The sequence below is a fragment of the Cavia porcellus genome, unplaced genomic scaffold, assembly GCF_034190915.1.
Source record: "Cavia porcellus strain 051 isolate PalLab524CR breed Dunkin Hartley unplaced genomic scaffold, mCavPor4.1 scaffold_26, whole genome shotgun sequence".
NCBI classification, from domain to species: domain Eukaryota; kingdom Metazoa; phylum Chordata; class Mammalia; order Rodentia; family Caviidae; genus Cavia; species Cavia porcellus.
Window position 1 is genome coordinate 9256146 of NW_026947509.1, and position 16056 is coordinate 9272201.

Genomic DNA, 16056 nt, shown 5'->3' on the forward strand with positions numbered 1-16056 from the left:
GAGTAATATTTGGTATTGCTGGCTAACCAACTGTTATTAATTTTTTTTAAGAAAAGTTGAATTCATCAGCTTCTTGAATGATTCTGACACACAGTTCCCCAGACAAGGGAACAAAACCATTTGTGTATATGGGCATTGTAGAATTCAGCTCTTTCAAGACTGCATTTGATTCTACACACGGAATTCCCTCCCGCCCCAAATAAAATACAAAATCAGCACAGGTCTGCTGCTTGCTTCCACTGCTTAGTGGGCTGCTAATTTGGTTTGATGACTAGATACGGCCCAGTGGTTTGGGGCTTTTCTTTTTAGCAAATGACAACAGTACTGTCGTGGGTCGAGCCGTGACGCTTTCTTTCCCCCCACCATAACCAAGGAGCCAAAGCCTTTTGGGCACATTAATGCTACGTTCAGCAGTGATGCAAAATGAGAAGTAATTGGGTTGAGGGGCTCCTGGGATATTAGTGGTGCTACAGGCAAGAAAGCAGGCATTGGAAAACAAATGACAAATTAGTATGCTTAATCTCTTCATTGTGAATCGGATGCCACGGCAGAGGTTCATCATCTATTAATAAACACCGGTTAATGCAACTGAGAACTGTGTCTCCAATTCACAAGCGTGGTAAGCACGCTTTCCCAAGAAGGTGAGCATATCGAGCAAGTGGCCATCCCCCTGGATAGCCAGGATAGTGTGGGGAAAGCCCAGGGAGCCAGTCAAAACCACAGTGAGTGGACCGCTTCAGCAAAGGGAGCATCGCCACTTTAGTCAACCTGCCAGAGTAACTCTCGGTCCAGGACACCCCTGGGTGCTTCAGAATGTGTATTCTTGCCGCCCTCTCACTCACCTAGGGTGGAATCAAACTCTATTGATTATAATTCTCTCTATATAAATAGCTGTTTGTATCCAGAGTTGTGCTACTAGCTGGCCCCTTGTGAGTAAACTGCAGGACTAGAACTCAGGCCCGTAATCTTGCCAAGCTACTGCTGTCCCAAAGTCTTCCCTTCGTGTCCTTCCTAGCGTAAGAAGTCCCATGACCTTTTATATATAGAAACTGTGCCCCGCTGTGTTCCCAAGTGTGGCTCACCTGCCTTGGCAGGCCGGCTGCTCTGGGGCTGTGACTTTTGGTGGATCGTATCGTGTGTCCAGCAGGCAACAGTATCTGCGCTGTGGGTTTTCTGTCCTCGTGTCTCCAGGGTGTGAGTCAGCCGCTAGCGACTGGGCATCTGTGTGGTCCACGCTTCCAGGCCAGCTCCGGTTACAGGGCTGGCTCGGTCTCCGCCCAGTTAGTTGGCTGCTCTGGTCAGCTGTGCACTCTTCTTTTGTCTTGGCGAACATGATGTTTTGTCATTATTCTGATACTTAGGGTCAGTTGACCACAGGGGCCCTGGCCAAGCATAATCCCTTGTATTCACACAGCTTGGGCAGGGCCACGTGAGCAGCAGGGTGTATGGCCAAGCTCAGGGAAGGAGGGGCAGATGAGAAAACTAGGAATGAGGTTTATGTTGGACCCAGAGTTAGCAAAATTGATCGTTTAAGAGAAGAAGGCAGATTGGCAAGCAGAGGATAAGACATAGTGTACAATTCTCTCCTTTTCTCATGGTGTCCATGAATGCTGAGTCTTTGTGGACAAAAGGGATCACTCCGGTTTGTTTTTTAACAGAATCTCGCTATGTAGTTCAAACTGGCCTTGAACTCACTCTGTAGCCCAGGCTGGCCTCAAACTCGTGGTGATCCTCCTGCCTCAGCCTCCCGAGTGGTGGGACTACAGGCATGCGCCACCATGCCCAGCTCCAAAAAAGATCACTCTTGATTGTATTTGTTTATTTAGTTTTGGTCTTGTATGCAGTCTGCTGTGTAAATCAGCAGAGGTGGTGGTCTGGTAGACTTCCTCCCCAGAATAAGTTAACTAGAAAAATCATCCATTCAGGAATCACGCAGGCCAAAGCTTGTTTTGGGGAAGGAGAATTGTCTGGATTGAGCCCAGAATGCTGCTCGTGCCAAGCATGGGGTGAACTGCTGAGCAACACTTCCAGCTCCTCCGCTCCCATCTCTGGGAGCCTTGTTTTGATTTCTGCAAAAACAATTACATCTATCTCGTTAATGTTGTCAGATAAAAGCAAAACTTGTCCTAACCCTTTCCACCTTTAAAGAAATAGATTAAAAATGGACTCGGTTAAGAAGCTGTGGGTTTAGTTTCTTCATTAATGACTCGAGTGCGTTAGACACTTTGCCAGGACTGTTTTTCTCGGTGTCTTCTCCCAAAGATGGGACCCTGGGGAGGGACAGGGACCTCCCGCCTTGCGGAGGGCACTCTGTCGTCTTTCCTCTAAGGCACCCGCGGAGCCGTCCCGCAGAAACAGTGCCACCTTGTTCTGATGACCCCCTCTGCCCCTGTACGTGACAGAGGCCAGCAGTCAGCGCCTTGGACATGTTTTGTTCTACATTCCTCAGTACGCCCACAAACACTGTTTACGTTTTTTGCTCGAATAGCTTAAACCCCATCTTAGAAGACTTTAGATTGCTTTTGAACATATTTGAAAGCATCTTTAGCCATCACTGGGCTTAAAATGGAAACCCTTTTTTCAGCTTATCTGTATTAAACACCTGTAAAAATCAATGGTACTGTATTTTTTTCCTCATAATGCTCTGTTCCTTTAACTAATGCCAGAAATAATGCACAATGTATTCTAGCGCGTTCTTTTCCCTCTGCCCCATGTTCCTTCGTGGTGAGGGCATCGTGTATAAGCGCTCACTTCTGCTGACTTAATGGCAAAGCTGCTGGGTGGATGTTGAAATCCAACCAATCAGAGCCTAATCCTCAAGAAATTTGCTGTCGTGCCCGCTGATTACCATCCGTCTTGTTCGTAATGAATATGCAGAAACTTTATTTCATATTTTTGCAAGTGCACACACTTACATAAATGACCAATAGGAGAGGGTAGAGTTAACTAGTGATTTTTTTTCCTGAGCATTGTTATTTTCACCTAAAATCAGAAGTCATTACATTTATATTGAAAATATTGAGTGGCTTGTGTGAGCTTTACGCCAAACTAAGATTCGTGTGCTGTAGCCCATTACAAATGTGGAAGATTGACCATTTTTTATGAGTTAGAATAAAAAATATGATAATAATGTCTTCTCATCATCATAAAGAGATGATAACGACTAAATGAAATATTTATATTATCTCATTTTATTTGATAGGTTCCATCTTCTCCCATACCAAACACTTCCTCAAGAGCAACCAGGGCCTTCTGTTTAGAAAAGAAATCTTTGTAGAATTCACGTTTTTCATATTTTGCTAATACATGTGATAAGCCAGTGTTTTACTCATTTTTATTCTATCCAATTGCTGAAATTTGTTTTGACCTCTCTTAGCAGGGTCAGTGCCGTCAAAAACTAATACTATGGTTTTTGGAATTAAGAGCTAATTTTTAAAGAGAAATAATGTGTGTGTGTGTGTGTGTACGTGTGCGTGTTCATTAGTTCTATATCCATGAATTCAAGCAACTGTGGACAGAAAATACCTGAAAAATATTGCATCTGTACTGACTGTGTACATTTTCCCTTTTTTGTTAATTCCCTGTGCAATACAGCATAGCTGTTACTTAGTGTTTGCTTTGTATCAGGTATTCTGAGTAATCTGGAGGTTATTTAAAATATAAGAATATTGCAGGCTTAGCTCCTTCATAGGACGCTTGCCTCTTGTGCATGGGGCCCTGGGTTCCATCCAAGCTCTTCAGAAACGGTGAAGTACGGAGGAGAATATGCACAGGTATATGCAGTGTGATGTCGCTGTGTAAAAAGGATTGAAGCATTCATGGGTTTTGCTATCCACCGGGGACGCCAGGATCAATCCCGAGGGTGCCCGGGAATGACCACGTGTGCACAGCTGACTGTGGTAGCACTTGAGTCTGAGAATGAGCAGGGTGGTGCGGAAGTGTAGTTTAGCTGTAGACCATTTGCTTAGCATGTGGGAGGCCTTGCATTCAGTTCCTGCTGCTAAAGCAGAAGGGAAAAGAGAAGGAGGTGGCGGAGGAGGAGGTAGAAGGAGAGGAGTAGGACGAAGAGGGGGAGGAGGGAGAGGACAAGGGAAGAGAGGAAAGAGAAGAGGTAGAGAGGAGGAGGAGGGGGGAGAGGAGGAGGAAGAAGAACAGAAGGGGTGGGACGTTGGCTCAGGAGGCGGATTCCCCTGTGTGCAGCGCCCCCTGGGCACAGTGTAGTCTGCCCCTGTGTCCCCCAGCACCCTCTCTAGGCCCCTCTGCCTCCTGGACATGGGTGCGGAGGGGTTCCCATCCCCTCTCCCCTGTGCATGCTCTTCCCTCCTTCCTGAACTCTTCCAGCCGTTGGAGACACAGTGCGAGGGCCACAGGGACCACAGCACACCCTGTTGGTGTCCCTGCGCTTCCAAGGACATCCGTACCTGGTGCCACTTGGGCTGGAATGAAGCCCCACTGACCCGACGGTAGGAAAGTGGGGGGCCTCGACCTGCTGCCTCCCTGTTTGCAGGGTCACCATGCACAGAAGTTATGAGAGCTCCCAGGAGCTATAAGGGGCTGTTAGCTGTCACAGGGTTCCCTGAGGACTGGGCTGCCTTCTGTCTGCTCCCCTCTCCCTGTCCCTTCCTCCTACCCTGCACTCCTGGCATTAAAGCCTGAGGAAGCGGGGAGATTGGAGGCTCGGCAGTTTGTCCCCACAGAAAGCATTGTTTCCCTCTGGGAAATGGGGTGGAGGCCAACGAGGGCTTGACTGTGACGCTCCACAGCGTGTCCACCAGACGGATGTCCCAGCCTCCGGGTTCCAACCCTCCCCCTGGTGCACAGCTGGCTGCCTGGCCTCTGGTGGAGCTCTCCTGTTTTGCAGCAGATGTCAAGAGTTTGCTTGAAGCCTGAGGAAAGGGTTTCAGAGGAAGCTGAAAGAGAAACACCCTTCCCATGCTTCCTCTGCTTTGCTTTAAATCTTTCTTAAATTTTGGATTCAGAGTAAAAACATTGGGATCACTCAGCCTTTCTTCTTCTTCTTCTTCTTCTTCTTCTTCTTCTTCTTCTTCTTCTTCTTCTTCTTCTTCTTCTTCTTCTTCTTCTAGACTTCAAATAATGAGTATAACTTATCAGACTACTTTACAGCATGGAGTTATTTTGTTCTGTGGTGTTTGTTTGTTTGTTTGTTTTTTAGTACTTAGATTGAGACCAGGGCGTTCACATAGACTGAAACTCCCCCCGCCCCAGCACTTTTAAATTTTTATACTGAAAATAGCCAGACATAATGGTAACTCCAGCACTCAGGAGGCTGAGACAGAAAAATTGCTGTGAATTTGAGGCCAGTCTGGGCTACATAGTGAATTCAAGGCCAGTCTAGACTACATAATGAAATCCTGTTTCAAATAAACTAAACATTAATCAATTAATTCATTATATTCTGAGACAAGTTCTTGCTAAGTGTCCCAGGCTGGTCTTGAACTTGAGATCCTCTGGAGAAGTTGGGATTATAATTTATGTGCTACTGTACCAGGCATGTGGTTGCGTTTTTAATGAGGATGAGTGTGGGTCTTTTGGATTTCTTTTCTTTTTCACTGTAACCATGCAATCACACCTTGGTTTAAGATTTAAAAACAACCACAAAAGCAAAAATGCCAAACAGCCCTGCTCAGGGCGAGGGAAGACACTTTTAGAATCCAAGTGGGTCCCTGGGCTCTGGCTTAGTTGGTTGCCCTTTCTGAGCCTTCCTGACCTTGTACCATCAGAGACAAAGACGGTCTGGGGAAACGGTCCCTGCTTTGCTGGGAGAGCTTAAAGAGGGAAAGAATAAACCAAGCCCAGCGCCTGGTCTGCACATTTTAAAGGAAAAAAGCCCTGTGGCTGCATTGGGTCACATGAGCTTGGGGTTTTCCATTCTGACTTTGGACCAACGGGTGGCCAGGTGAGGCCCTGGCCGGGGCGAGGGCATGGCCAGCAACCCTGCGCACTTGAATGTCTGGGAAGCCGCTGTCTCGGAGTCCAAGTTAGACTCCTGACGCTGTCTGCTGGGGGCTTGGCGCAGTCTCCAGCCACACAGGACCCTGGTTCTGCCACACTGCTGTGCCTGGACCTCGTCCCATCCTTTGGAAGGCCAGAGCCTGGGGCTTGTGGCTGCCCTGGCTGGGGAGTGAGAGTGAAGGTGACACTGTACGGTGTGACCCTGAGGCTCCCTTGCCTGTGAGAACCTCAGGCTGCATCTCAGCGTCACTGAGTGATGACATTCACAGGACAGGCAGCCTGGCCCTTCCCAAGTCTCCCCTTCCCCACCTGTTACTTTTAGAAACCAGAGTTACAGCAAAATGTGGTGGCACATGCCTGTAATCCCAGCACTCGGGAGGCTGAGGCAGGAGGATCTCAAGTTTAAGACCAGGTTAAGACCAACCTGGGCTACAAAGTGAGCTCAAGGTCAGCCTGAACTGCATAGTGAGACCCTGTCTCAAAATGATGAGGAAGAAGAAGAAGGAGAAGAGGAAGGAGAAGGAGGAGAAGAGAAGAAGGGGAAGTAGTTGTGGAAGAGGAAGAAGAGGAGGAGGAAGAAGAGAAGGAGAAGGAAGAGGAGGAGGAGAAACCAGTCACAAGGGCTCAGGGGCTTCTGAGAAGGAGCAACCTCATAGCTGGATGAAAGGACAGCGATGTTCTCCCCCCTCCACAGTGAGACCTGCTCCTCCCCTCAGAGCCCTGTACCCAAAATTTCTTTACCCTGTGTTCTTTGAAGAGGTCCTCCAGCAGGACAAGCTCTGCAGTCTATCTGTTTAACATTTTTTGTATTTTCAGTATTTTTAGCGATTTCAACAATTTTGCTGGGGAAAAGGAAGCAAAGGTGAGGAAGTTCATCTGCAAACCTGACCTGGGACCCTACCAGGTGCTCGGTGCTGTGAATTCCTCTGAGTCCTGGGTACCCTTTCCAGGGTAAATGAAGGCCACTTCCAAGAGGACAGCACCCTCCTGCTCTTCATCTGCCTCAAGGTGGGAGATGGCCACCGAGGGACACTCAGTGAATGGTGACCAGTGACACTAGGACTTCAGAAACCTCCACCTTGTTGTCCAAGCCCGTTCCTGCATGTGAACACCAGGGATGGTTCAAGGCCACCTCGAACCCAATGGTTACTGGTCACTTCCTGGGGGTAGCACACCCTCCCTCCACATCACAGCTCAGGACCTGCGGATTAGGAAGAAAGGATGGTGTGTCACACACCAGAGGGAGCTGTGGAGGAGGCCTGAGCCCCAGCCTGCAGGGCAAGCAGGTAGCGGACTGCAGTCTGTCCAGCGCAGCCAGACAAAGGCAGAGGCATTGTTTGATAATGGGCTTATTCCCTCCACGTTTCCAGACTGAAACAGAAAAGTCATGTCACACCCTGGGCCAGCATAAGATGCCTGTTTGGGGGCGGAGTATTAATTTGAGTTGTGGAATTTTCTAGTCTTTTGCATTGTCATGCCTCACGTGGGTCAGCTCGAAGAAAGGTAAATAAGAAAGACCTATTTCAAAACCTCCGTGCCCCCTTTTTGTTTTATGACAAAAGACAGTTAATTAACATACTCACCGTAAGCAGCCTTCCCAAACTCGTGCTAATTATGCATTCTGTTGACCGTGGCTGGAGTCATACGGTAATTGGCTTGCAGCAACATGACATTTCAAATCATCTCTTGAAATTACATCAAAAAGCCAGCCTGTTTTGTTTTGATAGGGGAACAATCAATTTGATAAGTGGTAACACAGCTCATTGTTTCACATTAATTAGACTAATTGCTGCATGTTAGCCTCTGAAAGAGACAGAACTTGCAGGAAACAAAAGCTGAGGCCTTTAGCATGCATCGCGGTGCTGGTTCCACTCGCTTGCACACACTGTGGGCAGAAAACAGAGCTGTTAGGAGGCAGCCTTGCGGGAGCTGGGATGTTAACAGCGGTTTGATGTGTTATGCTTAATACACTGGCTTTCAATTATAGGAGCCAGGTGCCCAGGCCCGCAGAGGGCAGAAGGGCGGACCCTGGGGGAGCAGCTTCCCTGCTAACCAGGGCTGGGGTCCAGGCAGTTGGAGCAATCTTGCTGGCCTGGGCTCTCCTTCAAACCCATCCTTGCCTTGCTGAGCAGGTCATGCAAAGTCCCTTCTTTGGAGAAAGGTGGCCACGCCTGCCTTGCAATGCAGACTATAACCAAACAGAGGCAAAGGAAAACCAGGCACCTAAAGGGGAGAAGTGCACTGCCCCCACAGCTGCACTGCTGCCATGCAGAGGCCAGCCAGATGTCTGGGAAAACTGAACCCTTGGCTGTGCACATGGCCTTTTGGTTTGACGGCCCGGACCTCAGTTTGTTCTGTATACTCCACTGATTCGGCCGAGTCTGACAGGGAGATTGCTCTGACGACAGCACGTCAATCTCAATTGGCAGCAGCCAGGAGAATTTTCCTCGTGACCCGCGGGGACTTCTGATGCGGAGGTCTGCAGAGGTCGGCATGATCATGTTACCAGGCCTCTGATGCAATGGAATCGAAGTCCTGTCCAAGCAAGTGGCATCCAGCACTTTAAAACCCAGATGCACAGCTGCAAGGCTCTGACCCTGTCTGGAAACTTACTGGCCAACTGAGCCTCAGTGCAAATTGGGGGACCTGCGTCAGTGTTCTGTTCAGGTCTAGATGGGTTTTACCCGGGAAGTAGAAAATTAGTATCCGAACTCGACCGCCAGACTCATTGGGGTTAGGTGGTAAATCAGCTCCACGGCTTTGGGCTGAATTTGATCTAAGAGACCAAAGTGTCAGACAGCAGACCCTGCTAACTGCCACTTCAGCCCGATGCAAAGCCTAGCGTCCCCAGGTCGCCCTGTGGGAAGGAATCGCCTCCCACTAGTTTCAGCAGCTGCCCCAAGAGCGGTGTTGTCTTTTGAACAGGAAGGACAGCAAAAATAAACATAGGCTTTTGCATAAGATACACACCCCAAAATTGTAAGTATGATGCTTCTCCATTTGTAAATGTTTCTGGGCTTTCATAGAAAATTGCAGAGGGAAATTCAGACCAGGCTTGGAAAATGAATTAGAAACATTTAAGTGAGAGCAATTTGCTTCTGTATATGAAGGTGGTTCGGGGTGGGTAAAGGAACGTGCTTCGGCATTTGTACCAAAGAACCGTTTCAATTCATCTTTTTTTATCAGTCCGTCAAAGGAAGGATCCTTTTGCCGGAACTTCAAAGCACAAATTTGTGTGGCAGGTTTAATTTGGTCATTTAAAAAAAGAAAAATGTGTGGTATAGCAGGAGCAGTCAAGTAAACAATTGCTCCACAGATTAAGAAATCTTCAACGGCCTTCTTGAAAGGTACAGGGATTTGGGACTTAAGTGTGCTAATGTGCTGTTTTTCTCCGAACCCCCCCCCCCCCCATTTATTCAGAGATAGAGGACTGGGGGGAACAAGGGCAGGGGAGCCTTGGACCGAAAGCCCTGACATTCCGCTGCAGGGCTGGTTCCACTTGCCTGAGCACAAGTCGGAAGCAGCTTTGTTAGACTGCAGCGGGCAGGGCCACTGTCACCGTGGGCGGCTTCTGGTGCTGTTGAGCCTTGCTCTGTGCAGAGCAGATCTTTGCTTGTGGTGAGCGTCCATCATGGGTAAGCTTGGCTGCTGGCCGAGCTGCTGGGCTGTCCATGCTACACCTGAGTGAGATATCGACCAGGTATTGTTAGCACGCAGAGCCGAGAGACTGGATAAATAAATAAAATCGTCAAGGTGCTGACAGGACTGTCTGGAAAACTCACCTTCGGTGGGCACGACCAGCACAGCACCAGATCCAGGAAGCATCCCAGTGGCAGGTGCTTTGCGGTCTACCTGGCGGTGCTTTGGGTGCTGTTTCTCCCCTTTTCTGCCTCAGATCCCCGGGTTTGGGCTGGGAGGCCTGGCAGAGAGAGGAGGGCACTGATTTATGATTGACCCGTGTGGAATCTTTTTAGCCAATCCCATGTGTTCTTCTAGCAGGCTCTGTGCTGTTCTGTACTCTACCATAGCTCCCCCCAGACAAAGCACTGGAGTAAAGTTGTCAGGTTTTGGAGGGCGGAGAAAACTCTTACAGTGGGGTCATTTCTGCGCAGGGGAAAAATAAGGATCTGAGAAAAACCAGAAAAGAGTAGAGAAAAGACATACAGTAGGAATACATTTTTAATAGGAACGCTGGGGGTGCCATTCATCACACAGAGCTCCAGGCTAGAGGCTGCCTGAGTCCAGCTAAGGCCAAGGGCCAGAGACACTACAGGGAGCCCAGATATACCGCCAACACCAGGCAAGGTGCTAGAGGGCTGACTTGATCAAATGGACAAAAATATGTGCATGTAGAAGAACCCAGGGAATTTTAGATTCTGTGGTTATTGCTGTTGAACTAATATTCTGCTATGATATTGGCAGCTTTTCCTAAGTGGGAGAAGTGGGTTTTATTGAAGACTGTGGAGTGATGCAACAGGGGAATTTGATGATGGAGTTGGGGGTTCTTGAGCCTGAAACACTTTTGTGATCCTTGGTTTCAAGAAACTGTTGCCAGGTGTGTTGGCACACACCTGTAATCCTAGCACTTGGGAGGCCTCAGCAGGAGTATTGCCATGAGGAGTTTGAGGCCAGCCTGGGCTACATAGTGTTTTCCAGGCCAGCCTGAACTACACAGCAAGACCCTGTCTCAAAAACAAACAAACAAAAAAACCCAAATGATAGGAGGGAAGAAAGAAAGAAAGAAAGAAAGAAAGAAAAGAACAATCAGAAAAGAAACTGTTAATTGGAAGTTTGCAAGGAGAACTGGAAATCCCTGTAGGTTCTGAATATTGAGTAACTTCTTCTAAAATAGAATCGGTACTCTTGTAGCTCGCGTGTGCTATGCAAACGCATCATTTCTCATGGACATCATGTCATGTCTGGGTTGAGTGGCAGCTGTATGAGGGCTCCCTTCTCCTCCTCCTCAGCCCTTGCTCCTCTCAGAGGTGGCAGTGTGACTGGTCCTGTCACTTTCCCCTTCAGGACTGCTTCACCGCTCTTAACTTTGGTTTTATCACCCCACAATGGGGCTAATAAAGCCTACTCCTTAGGGCTGCTGAGACAGGTGAAGCTCCCTGCCCAGCGCCCCCCACAGATCAAGGGCTCCATGGTCGCCATTTTGAAAATGGAGGACCTTTCTCTGTGGAACAAAGGCTAGGCATAAACATTTTCAATTTTCTTTGGCTGTTTTAACAGGACTGAGTTTCTGGACAGGAGATCAGTGTAATCCACACTCAGATTCAGCCTTTCCATGCTTGCTGTAAAGGTCTAATGCTGCCACCTCAACATTCTCTTTTTATTTTTAATCTAACTGTGGTGCTGGGGATGGAATCCAGGCCTTGTGCATGTTATAGAAGCTCTCTGGCTTTGAGCTACCCCCACCTCAGAAATACTTACTTTTTTCTGAACAAAGGTCCTGAATTACCATTATGTATGGAGTGTTACACAGTGATTAGTTATTACTGATCTTGAATATTATATACGTGACCTGGATAGATGCCATTTTGTCTGTGCATTCCTATTTCTTTTCCAATTTAAATTTCTTATTTTATTTATTTATGTATTTATTTTGAGACAGGATCTCACTATGTAGCCCAGGCCGGCCTCCAATTCATGGTACTCCATTCCCTCGGGATGTGGGGCACTGCTGTTTCTTCCTGTCCTGGAAGAACCTTATTTAGTCCCCATGTGCCCTTTGTCCCATGCAGAAGGAAAGGGGCTCCCGGGGTATCTTCATGCCCTCCTGCCCGACACCCACATGAACATTTCCCCAGGAACAAGCATTCTCTTCCAGGGAGGAACCTCCTGCCACTCCGACTCACAGTCAGGGTTTAGGGTTTCCCGACTGAGTAAATGGACAAACCCACTGGGTACCAGCGCTGCCAGGGGCCCAGCTGACGTCATTCTGTCTCACCTTTCTCTATGCATTTCCTTTGCTTTTCTTATGCAGAGTAGTGTTGAGTAGCGGGTTACCACACGGGATTTGGACCCGGTGGACAAATGAGTAGGCGGGGTTGCCTCAGGGTAGAAACCCTGCAGTATTCAGAATTGGTAACTGGGGCTGGGACTGCAGCTTCGCGGCTTGTTGAGCAAACCTGAGGGCTTGAGTTTGATCCGAAGTAATAGAAAAAAATAAGGCAGTTCATGTGACTCATTATCAGAAAGACAAATAACTCGATCTTTAAACATTGGACTTCTTTAAAAAAGAAGACAAGTTAAAGGCATTACCAGCAGAGAGGTGAACCAATGTAAGTAATCATTGAAATGATTGCAAATTGAAATCACAACAACCTATCACTTCCTACTGGTTGGGATGACGATTATCAAAACCATAAAATAAAAAGAAAAAACAACAACCAAAAACCAAAAGAGAAGTGTCAGTGAGGATGTGGAAAGATGTAACCCGTGTACACCGCGGATGGGAGTGTAAGCCGGAGACAGTGGTAAACAGTTTGGCAGTTTTGCCACCTGATCGATCAGAGGGTATTGATCGGAGAGTATCAGAATCAGGACCTCAGGCAGATGTTAGCACCCCTCCCTAGCACCACAGCACTATTTAGGGTGGATTAGGACAGATGTGGACAGGACCTCGGTGTCCAGGAACAGAAGAATGGGGAAGGGAAAGGTGGGGCACGCCTGCGATAGGACCTCCAGACAGAAGGCGGCGCTGCAGCAAGGACACTGTGCACAGACACAGCCTATCACAGAAAGACAGACCGCCAGCACGGCTCCTCAGGGTCAGTAGTCGCCGGAGGTGCGGAGAAGGCGAAATACGAATCAGCTAATCTGAGAGTACCAAGTTCTGCTTCTTCAAAAGCAGTAAGTTTTGGACCTGTTATACAACTCTTTCCGTGCAGTTAGCAGAACTGAGCTGTGCATTTAAAAGTCTGTTAGCTGGGGGTATTGCATAGCGACGCAGTGCCTGCCTGCCAAGCAAGAGGTCCTGAGTTTGATTCCTGGTGCCAAAAAAAAGCAGCATGTTAAAAGGCGTGGGCTGGGAATGTTGTTTAGGGGTACAGGGCTTGCCTAATAGGTGCAAGGTCCAGCACCTCGAATCTCAAAAGAAAAAATCTTTTATGATGATTGCATTTTGGCCACAGAACTAAACAGTAGTACATGAAATGAAACTGATTCCCTATCTGTTTGATGCTCCATCAAGACTGGAATTCTGGTCCCAAGGTCTTAAGGCACTTTTCTTCACCCTAGGGCTTTCGGGTGGGGAGCTCGATGCTGGTAGCCCACGAACTAGGGTGAGCTGGTGAACCCCAGTTGCAGCCCTAAATCTGTGATCACATCCAGTTAGGCACTAGAGTTTCCCGGCTTTCCTCAAAGGAGGTCTAGGCCCCCAGGTCATTAAAGAGCCCAGCCTTGCTATTTCCTTTTGAGAAAAATGGATGTTTCTTTTCCGAGGAACACAGAATGCTGTGTCCTTATTCAAGGATATTCCGTGGCTTTTCACAGCTGCTTTCTGGACGCCCATGTATCTGCTGTGCATTTGGGAAGGGGGCTCCTGAAGTGGTTCAGTTGTTGATTGACACGTTTGCTGCACTCTTCAAAGTTTCCCGCGTGTTTCCTCCTCTTTCTGTCCAGCCTGGGGCCTGGCCGCTTTTGTCATTTCTTCCTGGTGTGGAGGGCTCTGGAAGGGAGGGGCTGCTCCTGGATTTCTGCTTGTTTTTAGAATTCATGTCATTGTTGTGCTTGGGGAGTTGGTGACAACATGCTAATGGTTTCCTGACTGGGCAGACAGCAGTGGTGTTGAGGTGTTAAGTTTTCAGTAAAATCATCTGTTCTATTAGTTCAAATGTACCTGCCTCGCTAGCTCATTTACAACTGAATGTGTGTCTGCTTTTCTCAGCTTTTGCAACTAGTGCATCCTCTATTTGTTTCAGTGTAATTTCATTGAAAAGCACTAAAATTCTTTTTTTCCGCCCCCCTCTCCTGCGCTTCAGGATATTTTTAATGATAAACCTGGGATTCCTCCTTCTCAAAAACATCTGTGGGCTCAATCTCCATGGAGTAAACCAGCTTCAGATTGTGTGTTTAAAAAATTATCTTTGGTATAGATGCTTTTCACATTTTGCTTCCTTAAATAACACAGGATAAAGCTGTATACGTATCATTTACATTGTATTAAGCAGTACAAGTCATCTGGAGGTGTTTTACAGTGTAGAAGAGGATGAACACAGGTCGTGTGCCTACTGCGGTGTTTCTGGCTATTAGGACGTTTGCAGTGCTTAATGATAATGTTCACTAGTGAAGCTGGTACATGCTTGTAACACCTCTTAATTCATTTTCACCTCCTCCCCTCCCACTCCTTCCTCTATCTCTGGATCCCCCTCCCATTTGAAAAAGGTCTATGTCCCTACTTCCTATTATATTTTATTTTGCTCTTTATTTATATTTTGGGTTTCTCGTATAGGAGAAGCCATGTGCTAGTGAAGCTTGTACATTTGATTTATGTCGCTTTACCTTATGGTCTCAAAGTGCATCTATTTTCCTATGGATGCCTCACATTTATCCCTCCTAGCCACTAGAGAAATGCCACACAGCACTGTGATTCCATCTTACTCCAGAAAGAAAGGCAACCATCAAGAAATCACATCATAACAAATGCTGGTGAGGCTGTGAGGAAAGGGAGCCCTTCTGCCTTGTCAATGGTAGTGTAAACTGGTGCAACCACTGTAGAAATCAGTATGGTGGTTCCGCAAAAAACTAAAGCTAGAAATCCCATTTGACCCAGTTAATTCCTTTCTAAGTAGCTTCCCAAAAGAGTTAGAGACATCATATTACAGTGATACATCCACACATAGCAGCACCATTCACAACAGCTAAATCTTGAAAACAGTCTGTCTGCCCATTAACAGATGAATGGATAAGGAAATGTAGTATTCGCACACAATGAAACACTACTCAGCCACAAAGAAGGATAAAATATGCCATTTTACAGGATGAACTTGAGCATCCAAAGACTCTAGGGTCTGAGAGCCAATCCTCCGCAAACACCAAGAGATGGTTGTACGTTGTTACAAGGATTATAAAATATAATCCCAAGTGAAACACAGCATTTGCAGTTACCGTTACTGATAATCTCACCTCACTTAGTAGAAGTGCTTTTGCTGTGTTTTGTTTTGATTTTAGTTCATGTTTTCTTGAGGCTGTAGACTGGGCCAGGGATTGGGAGAAGCACAATGATTTCTCCTGGTGGAAACTTTGAAAAGCTTTTATTGATATTCTGATTCTCAGAGCCATTGCTCTTGGCTCTTTTCTACAGTTTGATACATCTCACTCTAAATTCTCAGAGCCTGTGGTGTTCTTGGACTTTTAAAAGAATACCAGCTATGAAAATAACCATTTAGGGTTTGAGAAAGGTGTGGAAATGGTTCTGCCAGGCCTCTGGATTTCCTTGGGGAATAGATGCTACTGGGAGCCAACTTCTGGCTTCAATGTTTTGCAATGTTAATTTATCGCTTCACAGCTGTACAGAGGACTAGTTACTTGTCACCTTCCTTTCAGAAGAAACTGAGGTTCAGAGAAACCAGGTTGTGTATCCAGCACGACGTACTTCTGTCTCCCCTGTCCACCGCCACTCTTCATCAGCTATTGAGACCCTGGCTGTGAGGGATACGATGAAGGATAAAGAAACAGGCAAATTTAGTAATGCGTGATGAGGGGGTGGGGGGTCAGTGCCTCATGGTAAAAAGACCCAGACCCTCCAAACCAGCCTCTGTTTACTGGGTATGTGCAATGCAGAGGGTGTATACAGTGACAGGCGGGGCTAGTGAAAGATTCCAGGTCTGCAGAAGGTTCAGAGGCTGATGAACTGCGGGCAGTGGATGATCCTGGGATGACTGAAGAGGGCGGAGGTGATCTTATGCTAAGAAGGGTCTTACCCTGGAGTGTTTCTTTTTCACTTTAGTTGGCCCATCCCAAGAGTTAGTGGGAGGCCTCAAAAGGGGATATCATAATCCCAAAGCTCCATTTACCCCTTAGGGAAGGATGCTAAATAGCCACTGTGAATTTGTGTTCCCTTTAATCAGTGCTGCC

The 16056-nt window shown here is 47.2% G+C and overlaps 1 protein-coding gene across 14 annotated transcripts in view; it reads left to right on the plus strand.

Moving 5' to 3' along the window:
• Nucleotides 1-16056, plus strand: part of Esrrg (estrogen related receptor gamma) — a 540107-nt gene that overhangs the window by 263638 nt on the left and 260413 nt on the right. The window contains exon 1 of one of the 14 annotated variants that reach the window (XM_013157682.3): nucleotides 8345-8952. The exons of the other annotated variants lie outside the window; for them this stretch is intronic. The gene's annotated coding sequence lies outside the window, so the exon portion shown is untranslated. Of the gene's footprint in view, nucleotides 1-8344; nucleotides 8953-16056 lie in introns of those variants that run through there. 14 annotated transcript variants of the gene reach the window in all.